Source organism: Gracilinanus agilis, chromosome 3, assembly GCF_016433145.1.
Source record: "Gracilinanus agilis isolate LMUSP501 chromosome 3, AgileGrace, whole genome shotgun sequence".
In the NCBI taxonomy this organism is placed as follows: Eukaryota; Metazoa; Chordata; class Mammalia; order Didelphimorphia; family Didelphidae; genus Gracilinanus; species Gracilinanus agilis.
This window is the reverse complement of record NC_058132.1, coordinates 117,226,570-117,238,873: the sequence shown is the minus strand read 5'-3', so window position 1 is coordinate 117,238,873 and position 12,304 is coordinate 117,226,570. Positions and strand designations below refer to the sequence as shown.

Sequence of the window (12,304 nt, the reverse complement as noted above, 5' to 3'; positions counted from 1 at the left end):
AAAGATTTTTCATCTTAACATTCCTATTACTATAATAGGCAACATAATCCTACAAGTATTTCAGGCTTACAACTTAGGAATCACCCTCTACTTTTCAATATCTCTTGTCCCTCATCCAAGCTATTGCCAAGATCTGTGGATTTCACTTTCTGACATCTTTCAAATATGCCACCTTTTTCCTCTAACACTGTCACCATTCTAATGCGGCCCTCATAACCTCACACCTGGTCTGTTACTGTAATAGCCTGCTTGTGAGTCTGACTGTCTACAGTCTCTACCAGCTCTGATCCACTCTCAAGTTAGCCAATAAAGTGATTTTCCTGAAGTGCAAGTCCAACCATATACATACATACATACATACTCCCCACTCAATAACTCCAGAGAATTCCTATTGTCTCCCAGTATCAAACAATTTTGGCTTTCAAAGTCCTGCAGACTTTAGCCCTCTCTTATTTTTCCAGTCTTTTGACACCATACTCCCCAACACATACTCTCTGATCCAGTGACAATGGCTTTTTGGTTAATTCCAAAAACAAGGGACTCAAGCATTTCTTCTGGCTGTTTACCAAACCTTAAATACTCTTCCTTCTCCATACTCACCTCTCTAGCTTCCTTTAAGACTCCACTAAAATTCCTTCTTTTACTGGAAGTCTTGTGCCTTCCCCTCTATAATCCCCTATTTCTCCCACATATAACTTACTTTGTATTTATTTGTTTGCATGCTGTCTCCCCAATTAGATTATAAATTCCTTGAAGTCAGGGACTGTTTTTTGCTTCTTTTTGTATCCCCAGCTTAGCACAGTGCCTAGCACATAATAGGTACTTAATAAATGTTGATTGATTGAAAAGTTATAGACTATGTATGTAATTATTCCTACAATAATTAGCTCATTTTAAGCCTCCAAGGTCCACTTGATTCTTTCTTATTTGAATTTTGGGAATTTAAATTTAAAAGTTCTGAGTTTGATCATGATCATACAAGCCCCAGATTAGGAAAATTCCTAACACTTACATAAAGATTAAGCTCTCTGGCTAGCTTAGTATTTATATCTATCTCACGTTAACCCCTGCCTGGCTTCTTTATGGTTGAGGCAAAATTCAATTTACTGAAAACATTTGGGTAACAAAACAGCAGATCATATTACAGTATTTGTGGATAAATAGGTAATAGAAGGAGAAGTTGAGGAAAGAGCTGACCTTTTCTCAAGACTTCCCTCAGCCTGCATCTTCCTCCCTGAGGTACCTGTAGAAGCCAACAACTCTTCAATTTCCCTTCTCTCCCGCTATTCAATGTTCCCTGTGCTTCATGTTTTTCCCAACCTTCAAATTCGAAGCTCAGAATCTCTGTCTTCCCTGTAACCCCTCTCCCCAGACATTTCTCCTTTTTATATAAATTGCTTAGTGTGTGACCTAGTCTCTTACTTGGTTTTGATTGATTCAACAAAGTACACAGACCCTGTTCTTAGTCAGTTCTGAGTGTTTTTATTCAGTCAAAATGTGTCCTCATAAAGTCAAGGAAAAGGAGCCTTTACTATTTTTTTACTACATATTTATTATGTATGTATATGTTACTATGATGTATGTATATACAATTTGATCCAGTACTGTCATTTATGGTGTATGTATTTGGATGTTGAGGGAAGGGGAGGATGTAAATTCAGAGGAATTAATAAATTGACTAAGATAACTTTAGCATTTATAGATGTATACATATATATATATGTATGCTCATAAATGTATACATTTATGAAATATAGTTGTATAAACATATGTACACATACATATATGGATATATGACTTTGTGCATACATATATATATATATATATATATATATAAAATGTATAAAGTAGGGCCTACATGCAACCTTCTTATATTCCAAATAGTTTGGTCCTCAGTCAAATTTTAAGCATATATTTTAAAAATTGGAGGGGCCCATGTCTGCAGGATTCAATCATAATATATATTCATGTAGAGTCCAACTAAAGGTTAGAAGTGGGTCCTTTGACTCTAATTTCAATGTGTTTTTCCCCTATCTCCCTCTGGAAGAAAGCATCTCCACTGACAAGTGCATATGAGAAACTCTACCTCTTCTTCAGACTAATAATAAACGAGCATTTTAGAGAAAATTAGTGCACAATTTTTGAGAAATTCAAGTATTAATTCATATAACCTACAACAAAGGATAAATGGTCCTGGCCTTTAAAAGCAATTAATCAATAATATACTCTTCCATTCAGTGACAATTGTCTTCAAAAGATTCCACAAATAAGATACCCCTTCTCTCCAATAAAGTATTCTCTCTGGCTGTCTCCCAGTCCTTGAATGCTCTTCTGCCTTGCTACTCATTTCCCCAGCTTCCTTTAAAACTCAATTAAAGGGGCAGCTGGGTAGCTCAGTGGATTGAGAGCCAGGCCTAGAGACGGGAGGTCCTAGGTTCAAATCCGGCCTCAGACACTTCCCAGCTGTGTGACCCTGGGCAAGTCACTTGACCCCCATTGCCTACCCTTACCAATCTTTCACCTATAAGTCAATACACAGAAGTTAAGGGTTTAGAATTAAAAAAAGAAAAACTCAACTAAAATTCTTTCTTTTACTGGAAGCCTCTTAATTCTTAAGCCTTCCTTGTTATTTCCTTTAAGTTTCTACTATCTAAAATGTAAAGTATTCAAGGAAATTAAATTAAACTTCCTTTGTTAGAGTGGGGAAATTTAGAATGACAAACAAATGTGGAGAGAGGGGTTTGTTTGTTTTTCCTGACCTAGGAGGGATAAAGTACTCTCGCTTGTCCTCTTCCTCTATTCTCTATTCCATTCTTAGGGTGACTCCTTTAGAGAACTGCAAAGGTCACTAAAGTCACTTCTCCACTGTCTCTATCCCGGCCCATTTCACCCTTCTTGGTCCACTTTCCCTCCTTCTATGACCTTAAGCTCCAGTCAGCCACCTCTGCTTGGTAGAGCAGCAGCTCTGGGTGTTTTGTGTAGGAGGAGGAAGCAGGGCCTCCGCCTCGGGACCAATCTTAAACTCAGGAGGGAAAAAGGAAAATTGCTGGATCTTCCCATACATTTTTCCTTCCATTACACTCATTCATTGAAGTCCTTTTCTAATTTTGGGAACATAGAGGTGGAAGGAAGGAGAGCCAAAGAGTCTTACAATGAGATTTCTTTTTCTTAAGAATTCCGGAGATAGATATTGGCAGTCAATTGCGGAGGAAGCAAAGGATAAACATTCGAAACCCCTGGAGCAGTGATATCGCTAAAAACGCAGTATCTTTCCGCTGTCTTCACAGGCGAGGCAAAAGACTTGCGCATGCGCGTAAGCTATAAGCTTGACAGCACGAAACCCGCACTATTCGCGAGAGACTCGCGCATGCACTTACGAGTGTGTAAACACCTTATACTCTGTGTCACTCCGCCGGAACTCCGTACACCCTTGGAGAACCGCTGCCTTAGAGTTTCAGGAGCAGTGCAGTGGGATTGGGGTGACGGTGTGCACAGTGTCAGGCGGGAAAGCTTACCATGGGGCTTTGGGAGACCCAGGGAGAGGAATAACCCATTTCTAAGGCACTAAGAACGCACCAATTGTAGGTTCCACTTCGGCTCTCTATAAGCCAGACTGAAGGTGGGTAAGAAGTGCAGCCTAGGCTTGAATCCAACCTACACAGTTTCCTAGTTTATAATCACTCTGAAAGAAGCTTTTTTTTTTTTTTAACCCTGCTTTAACTTCCAACGAGTCCTATGGAGAAAGGTGGGGAAAGCCAGACAACTTTCTTGATTCTTCAGGCTGAGAAAGCAAATCGTTTAAGAGGAAACAAAACTAATTAGTCCCAGAAAGGAAACAGTAGGGTGGAGCTGAGTGACAAGTATCTTTCGTAGAAGCCCCAGTGGCCTAATGGATAAGGCATTGGCCTCCTAAGCCAGGGATTGTGGGTTCAAGTCCCAGCTGGGGTGGATAACTTTTGACACTAGTACAAAGATTACACATCCCTGAAATGTGTTCACATCTACGAAGAACTGTTGGAACTGCAACCAAATTGGATGAACTACCTTAGAAGGCAAAGGATATCTGATAAGGCTGGATCTTCTTTAATTCTGAAATCATTGCACTATTTATCAAATAACTATATTTTAGTTCGCCTTTCAGATGAGATCTTGATATTTGATATAGGTCCTGAGCCAGTACTCTAAAAGCAAAGGTGAGGTGGTGGAGTGCACAGTTTTGGTATGATCAGCAATCAGCCCATAGGAGTTTATTTGATATCTGCCAGAGCTCCAGGATTCTCAAAACAGCCCCAACAGAAGAAGACTCCCAGTATATTTTCAGTAGGATGGAGGGTAACCTAGAAGCACCATTAAGTCCTAATAAATGAGTCCAAGAAGGCTACTTTTGTTTAGAATCCAGATTACTTCTGGATTTACATTTTAGCTTTAAAATGCAAATTCAGAAGTAATCTGGTTAAAATCTGAAATATGGGGAGATCGTCAAATTGGCCATCGGTATTTTAGGAAGGATGTATTAAAACTACACAAAGATGATCTTCCATAATCCACTTATTTCCTGGGCCATTCCGTTTACTCCCATAGGAAGGGTCTTAATCACTGGAGGCAATTAATTCCCCGTTTCATTAGGGAGTTGGGTCATCTGTGTCTCATCTAGTCGTTCCTTCTCACAAAGCCACTAGGGCTTAAAGAATTAGCTAACGTGGTTTTGTTCCCCAAGGTAGAGGCATATGTAAAGGCAGAACTCCTAAAAGAACACAAAGATATTCAACCCCAAGCAGGAAATGTCTGGGGTTGCAGGCAGAGGGAATGGGAAATGAGTCAGACCAATTCAAGGCGATTTGCCTTCTGCCATAATCTGCAGAACAAAGGATATAAGGTCCTGGCCCTTAGAACTATTAAGAGCAATCAGCAAAGTTCTGGGGAAATCAAAACTCTCCTGGGATGGAAAAGGCTGTGTCACTTGGGAATCTAGATCAAACAGCAACTCAGAGGGTGATGCTCGAAATAACCCAAATGATCTAGGCCTAAGGAATATCTTACAGGCAGGAAATAGAGCTAGAGTTCTGAAGTCAGTTCAGAATTGATGCATCTCCACCTCCCGGTTTCCCAGGCTTCCTTCAAGTACGGACTAAAACCCCAACTTCTAAAAGAAGCCCTTCCTGTCCTTAAATCTAGTGTCTTTCCTTTGTTGTTTATTTCCTATTTATTCGCTATAATTTGCATATACATATTTGTTTGTTGTCTCTTCCATTTAAAATGTAAACTTCTCGAGAACAAAGACTATTATTGTTTTTCTTTATATCTAGCGCTTAGTTTATTTACTGACTGTGGAGAATTACAATCGGAATGAAAAAGAATCACGAGTCCTTCTATGTCTGATTAGGATACATTCGCTGTTAACACATCCACGGAAAAACCTAGCATATTCTTAAAGAAGGCGACATTCCAATCATTTACCCAACTCCATCAGCTCTTATAGATTCTTTAGTTCGTACATTTCTTAGATTTTTCTAAGATGTTCAGCACATATTTTATCTTTGTTAATGTGTTAAAAACAGCTCACCCCAGATGGGACTTGAACCCACAATCCCTGGCTTAGGAGGCCAATGCCTTATCCATTAGGCCACTGGGGCTCACACTTTCTCAAATCTAAGTAGTATTCAATTCACTTCTGTTATCGCTTTTCTAGCTCTAGCTGGTTTTGTTTTCTACGTAATATTAAGGATTCCGATGTGACGACAGATCTTCGTCTGAACCAGTTCCTCATTTTATAGTTGAAGAAACTCAAATCTAAAAGAAGAAATTTATTCAGGGTCCCACAGGTAGTAACAAAGCTAGTCTAGAAAAAAAATCCTGTTCTCTGATCCATGTAGACTGTAGCAAACCTGTTTAAACGAGCGCCCCAGTGGCCTAATGGATAAGGCACTGGCCTCCTAAGCCAGGGATTGTGGGTTCGAGTCCCACCTGGGGTAATAAATTTTGAGGCTATTAAACTGTACTGATGCACTCAGAATTTGCTCGAAACATCAACTCACACAGAAAACTGATCAAGTCATTTACAAAATGGGGTGGATCTTCGTTAAGTCCGCCCTCTAAATATGATTTCATGTCAGTACGTTACAAATGAAGATAAATAGGCGTGGTAGACGCCTATTAGAGGTAGAGTAGAAGAATCTGCTCCTCTACTTCTTACCTTAAGATTTTTTATTTCTCATTATAAACTTGGCAAACAGCATTACACGTGTACATTTCGTTATGCAAAGAACAAGAAAAAAAAGCAATGAATATAAGGCCAGAAATCTCTTTGTCCAGTTTGTGTGTGCGTGATTAAGTACGTAATGAAGTCAGCGCATTTGCTTCAAAGCTGTGCTGTTTGTCTTTGTCTCCCTCTGCATTTCTTTCTGTTCTCTTCTGACCTTTTTTTTTTTTTTTTTTTTAAAGCTTTATAATGAGATGTCTGAAATGGCGGATCGCCGGGATGGGATCGAGCAAGCGTGTTCCCGCGGCTTTTCTGGAAAATAAACTGAGTGCTACGTCTTTTCTGACACTTAGAATGGGGAGCACAAACCCGGATCACTGAAGAGAAAGAGCAAAAGGTTTAGGATTTAATTAGAACTATCCAGGTTACCTAGGGAAATTCGATACTTCAGGAAAGGTGAAAGGAGTAACTGAAATTCGGATTAAAGAGATGCGTGGAGACTATGGAGTTATATCTGTCACATTCATATCAGGAGCATTTTCATTGTTCTCTGCCATCGCTTACCGGGCTTATTTGGGAGTAAAACTTCAGAGATGCCTTTCGGATCTAAATTGGAAAGCTCCATTTCTTTTTTCTTTCTTTACTTTTGTAATAATTTTTTTTTGATATTTTTCCAAGCTTACATGATTCATATTTTCTTCCTCCATTTTCCCCTCCCCTATCCTGGGCTGACAAGCAATTCCACTGGGTTATACATGTATTATTACTCAAACCTATTTCCATATTATTCACTTTGGTAATTATCTTTTAAACTCAAAACCCCAAAACATATACCCATATAAACAAGTGATAAATCATATTTTTTCTTCTGCATTTCTACTCCCACAGTTCTTTCTCTAGATTTGGATAGCTTCCTTTTTCATAAATCCCTCCCAATTGTACCGGATTATTACATTGCTATTAATAACAAAGCGTATTACATTTGATTGTTCCAATGTTTCAGTTACTGTGTATAATGTTCTTCTGGTTCTGCTGATTTCACTTCAGTTTACTTGAACGTCTTTCCAGTTCTTACAGAAATCCAGCAGATCATCATATACCAAAATTTGTTCAGCCATTCCCCAACGGAGGGACATCCCCTCACTTTCCAATTTGGAAAGCTCCATTTCTGAAAAAAATCCATTCTACATAAGACAAAAAATAAGCAAATTGATGACCAGATGAGTAGCAGCTGCAGTGAAGAACTCCAACTTGCTGGGAACTATAAAATAGTCCCTACCTAAAACTGATGATTTAGGTATTCTGAAACTATAATCTGAACTAATAATCACTTGATATACTTGCTTAGACCCTTTGGAAATTATACTTCTCTTGTCTTTGATACTTGGAAGATTTGTATTTCCAAGCACTTTTTTAAAAGACCATTTCCCAAATAAGACAATTAATACTTGTTTTGCTAAGGTATATAATGTTCTAAGGCTTTGTGACATTAGGTAACCAAATAGAAGATATTTGTAAGATACATTACTTTTTCTCCTAGTTGCAGGTTCTGATACATCTAATAATTTGCAGGTCAGCTAAACATTGTACTCAAGCAAAATGGGTTTCATTCATTTCTCTAAAAAATATAAATAAAATGAGGATGAATGTTGTAATTAACATTTTTAATTAAATTTTTATAGTAATCCCTTTTTTTTGCATCACTAGTCTTCCTCACTTCCACTAAATTAAAAGAGAAAGAAGGAAAAAAGCCTCTCATAAGAAATAAACAGTGTATAAAACAATCTATACCCTGGACATCACAAAAATGTCTGTTTCATTCTTTATCTCTCTAGTCCATCAACTCTCTATCAGGGAAGCATATTTCATCATGGGTCCTATCCAGTTCTGGTTAGTCATTGTTAGTCAGTTCTTTAAAGTTTTTCACAGTTCCTTCCCCACTCCCCATCCCCACGCCAGATCTTTTTCTTTACAATGCTGCAATCATTGTACAAATTGTACAAATGGTACAAATCTACTCTCTTCACTCTGCCATCAGTTCATACACCTTCCAAAATTTCTCTGAGTCTACTCTTTCCTTCTTTGTTAGGGCACAATAACATTCCCACACATTCATATACCATAATTTGTTCAGCCATTCCTCAACTGATGAGGACCACCTTAATTTCCAGTTCTTTGTCACTAGAAAACGTGTTGCTATATTTTTGTAGGTTTGGATTCTTTTCCTGTTTCTTTGACCTTTTGGGGTGTATGTGTAGTTTAGTGACTTTGGAGGCATAGTTCCAAACTGCTTTCCAGAATAGCTAAACCAACTCAAATCAATCAACAATGCATTAGTATGATTGCTATTCCAGCTCTTCCAACAATTGTCATTTTTCCTTAATGTCATCTGAGCCAATCTGATGGTTATGAAAGTGTTGTTTTAATTTCTCCTTCTGTTATAACTGGTTAGGATACTTTTTAAAAAAATATGATCGTTGATAGTCTGGAGCTCTTTTGAAAATTGATCACCTCCAACTTACTACATCTATAGAGATACATACACATAATATACATGTATACATATAATATAGTAACATACATATAATATATATTTGGACACATGCACATATATCATATTTGTACATATATGCCATATAGCTTGCATTCAACCTTCTCTAGGGCAGTGACTATGTTTGCTTTTCTTTGTATCTCCAAGCCATATCATACTAGGACATAAAAGTTTTAATATCAATGCTACTGGTGATAGTGGTATCTAAATCTATTTTTCATCTAAATACCACCTAAGAAAGAATATCAGTCCAGATATGTAACAAACCTTACCATAGAATATTTCACTTGTAGGTATCATTTTAACACCTCTGAATTGATCTATTTGTTTTTTTTTTTTTTAACTGAGACCATTTTTATGCCAATTGTTTTCTAGTATCAGATGAACTCGATGTTTTGTTGTGAGTTTATACTTCATATTTTCCTGATTCCCCCAAATTTTGAGTTTTGAACCAAGGTCCATTTCTTATTTTCATTATCAGAAATCTAAATAAGATTTAACTAAATAATATAGAGGTAAAATTGTAATCAAATCAATAGTTTTTCAGATTTTTTGTTGAATGAAACTTGCAACATGTTTGAAATAGTCAATAATCTCCCCCAATAACTAGTATATCTATACTCTGCCAAAGTTATTATTTTCATTAATAAGGCATTATCTGTATCCTGTATATGGCTGGACAGCTTGTAGTATGCCCCCAAACAACTATATCTTGATTGTTTCTTTCCTCTAAATGCTCTCCATTATACTTCTGTCCTCAGGTTTATGGATTTCTATTGAGAAATGTCTTCTAGAACATATTGTGTTATTCCTCCCACCTTTCCCATCATTTCTATTAAATCTGCCTCTTCTTTTACTCATTTTTTAATTCATATTTTTTCCAGATTACATGTTGATACAATTTTAAATAACCATTTTCTGAAATTTTGTGATCTATGTTCTCTTTCTCCCTCTCCTTCCTCCTTCCCAAGATGGCAAGAAATATGATATAAGTTATACAGATGCTATGATACAATACAAATTTCCATGTTCATCATGTTGTGAAAGAAGACATATATTCCTTATACAAGAAAAAAATTCATGAAGGAAATAAAGTGGAAAATGGCATGTTTTGATCTGCATTCAGACTTCATCAGTTCCTTCTTTGGTGGCAAATAGCATTTTTCATCAGGAATCCCTTAGAGTTGTCTTGGATCCTTGCATTGCTGATAATAGTTGGTATTCTCAGCTGATTATTGTACATTATTTTTCTTACTGGGTATAATGTTTTCTTGGTTCTGCTCACTTCACTTTGCATCGCTTCATATAAATCTTTCCAAGTTTTTCATGATCATCCTGTTCATCATTTCTTATGGCATGATAGTATGCCATATATGCTTGATCAGCCATTCCCCAATTGATGGACATCCCTTCAGTTTCCAGTTCTTTGTGACCACAAAAAGAGCTGCTATAAATATTTCTGTACAAGTAAGTCCTTTCCCCCTAGGGTCTTTGATCCTTTGAGATATAGACTTAGGAGTGGTTTTAGTGGGTTAAAAGGTATGCACAGTTTGGTGATCTTTTGAGTATGAGTCCAAATTTCTTTCCAGAATGCTTTATGTCATTAGTTCACAATTCCATCAACAATATTAGTGTCTCATTTTTCCCACATCCCCCCCAACATTTGTAATTTCCTTTCTTTGTCATATTAGCCAATCTGATAGTTGTGAAATGGTACTACAGTTGTTTTAATTCACATTTTTCAAATTAATAGTAATTTGGAGCATTTTTTCATATGTCTAAAGATATGAAAAATTCATCTAGAAGAGCTAGAACACTTTCCTTTACATTAAAAAAAATAATTCCCTTGATATTCTTGGCTTTTTGTTATTCTAAATAAATTTTATCATTTTTTCTAGCTTTATGAATAATTTTTGAATAGTTTAATTGGCATGGAATTTAATAGGTAATTTAATTTACGTAGAATTGTCATAAAAATAATTTTAATTTCTTCATCTGAGAACTACCTGTTCATATCTTTTTTTTTTAAACCCTTGTACTTCGGTGTATTGTCTCATAGGTGGAAGATTGGTAAGGGTGGGCAATGGGGGTCAAGTGACTTGCCCAGGGTCACACAGCTGGGAAGTGGCTGAGGCCGGGTCCGAACCTAGGACCTCCTGTCTCTAGGCCTGACTCCATATCTTTTGACCATTTATCAATTGGGGAATGACTTGTATATTTATATATTTGACTCAGTTCTCTATACATTTGAGAAATAAAACTTTTGTCAGAGATATTTGCTATAAATTTTTTACCCAGTTTTTTGCTTCCCCTTTAATTTTGGTTGCATTGGTTTTGTTTGTGCAAACACTTTTAATTTAATATAGTCAAAGTATTTATTTTATATATTGTAATGTTTTCAATCTCTTGTTTGGTCATAAATTTTTCCTTTATTCACAGGTTGACAGGTACACTATTTTGTGTTCTCCTAATTTATGATATTCCCCCCTTTATTTCTAAATCACATATCCATTTTGACTTTATCTTGGTATATGACATGAGATGCTTATCTGTACCTAGTTTATGCCATACTGTTTTCCAGCCTTCCCAACAGTTTTTGTTGAATAGTGTGTTCTTTTTCTAAAAGTATGGATCTTTGGGTTTATCAAAAACTAGGTTACTATGATCATTTACTACTGTTTGTTAAATATCTAATCTATTCTATTGGTCCACCACTCTATTTCTCAGCCAGTACCAGACTGTTTTGATAGTTACTGCTTTATACTATAGTTTGAGATCAGTTATAGCTAGGCCATCTTCCTTTTTCCAATCTTTCCTCTTCCATTTGTAAAAAAAAAAAAAATTAATTCCCTTGATATTCTTTGACCTGCTGTTATGCAAGATGAATTTAATAATTTTTTCTAGCTCTATGAAATAATTTTTGGGTAGTTTAACTGGTTTGTCATTGAATAGGTAATGTATATAGAATTATTATTTTATATTGGTTTAGCCTAACCATGAGCAATTGATGTTTTTCTAGTTTTTTAGATCTGATTTTATTTGTTTGAAAAGTAATTTGTAGTTGTCGTGTTCATATAGTTCCTGAGGTTGTCTTAGCAGGTAGACTCCCATGTATTTTATGTTGTTTACAGTTATTTTGGATAGGATTTCTCTTTATATCTCTTTTTGTTGGGCTTTATTGATAGTATAAAGAAATGCTGATGATTTCTGTGGGGTTATTTTCTATTCTGCAACTTTGCTAAAGTTGTTAATTGTTTTGGTTAGTTTTTTGGTTTATTCTCTATGATTCTCTAAGTATACCATCATATGAACTTCAAAGAATGATAACTTTATTTCCACATTGCCTATTCTAATTTCTTCAATTCTTTCTCTTATTGTTAATAACTAACATTTCTCATACAATATTGAATAGTAGAGGTGATAATGAGCATTCTTACTTCACTCCAGATCTTATTGATAAGGCTTATCTCCATTCCAAATAATGATTATTGATGGTTTTACGTAGATGCTATTTATCAATTTTAAGGAATGTTCCATTTATTCTAATATTCTCT

General features: G+C 36.2%; 3 non-coding genes across 3 annotated transcripts; 2 read left to right on the top strand and 1 right to left on the bottom strand.

Moving 5' to 3' along the window:
- Positions 1 to 3,875: 3,875 nt before the first annotated feature.
- On the top strand, positions 3,876 to 3,948 carry TRNAR-CCU. The gene has a single exon. It is a non-coding gene; the product is annotated as a tRNA-Arg (tRNA).
- Positions 3,949 to 5,560: 1,612 nt separating this feature from the next.
- On the bottom strand, positions 5,561 to 5,633 carry TRNAR-CCU. Its single transcript has one exon. It is a non-coding gene; the product is annotated as a tRNA-Arg (tRNA).
- A 266-nt stretch (positions 5,634 to 5,899) lies between these two features.
- On the top strand, positions 5,900 to 5,972 carry TRNAR-CCU. Its single transcript has one exon. It is a non-coding gene; the product is annotated as a tRNA-Arg (tRNA).
- Positions 5,973 to 12,304: the final 6,332 nt, after the last annotated feature.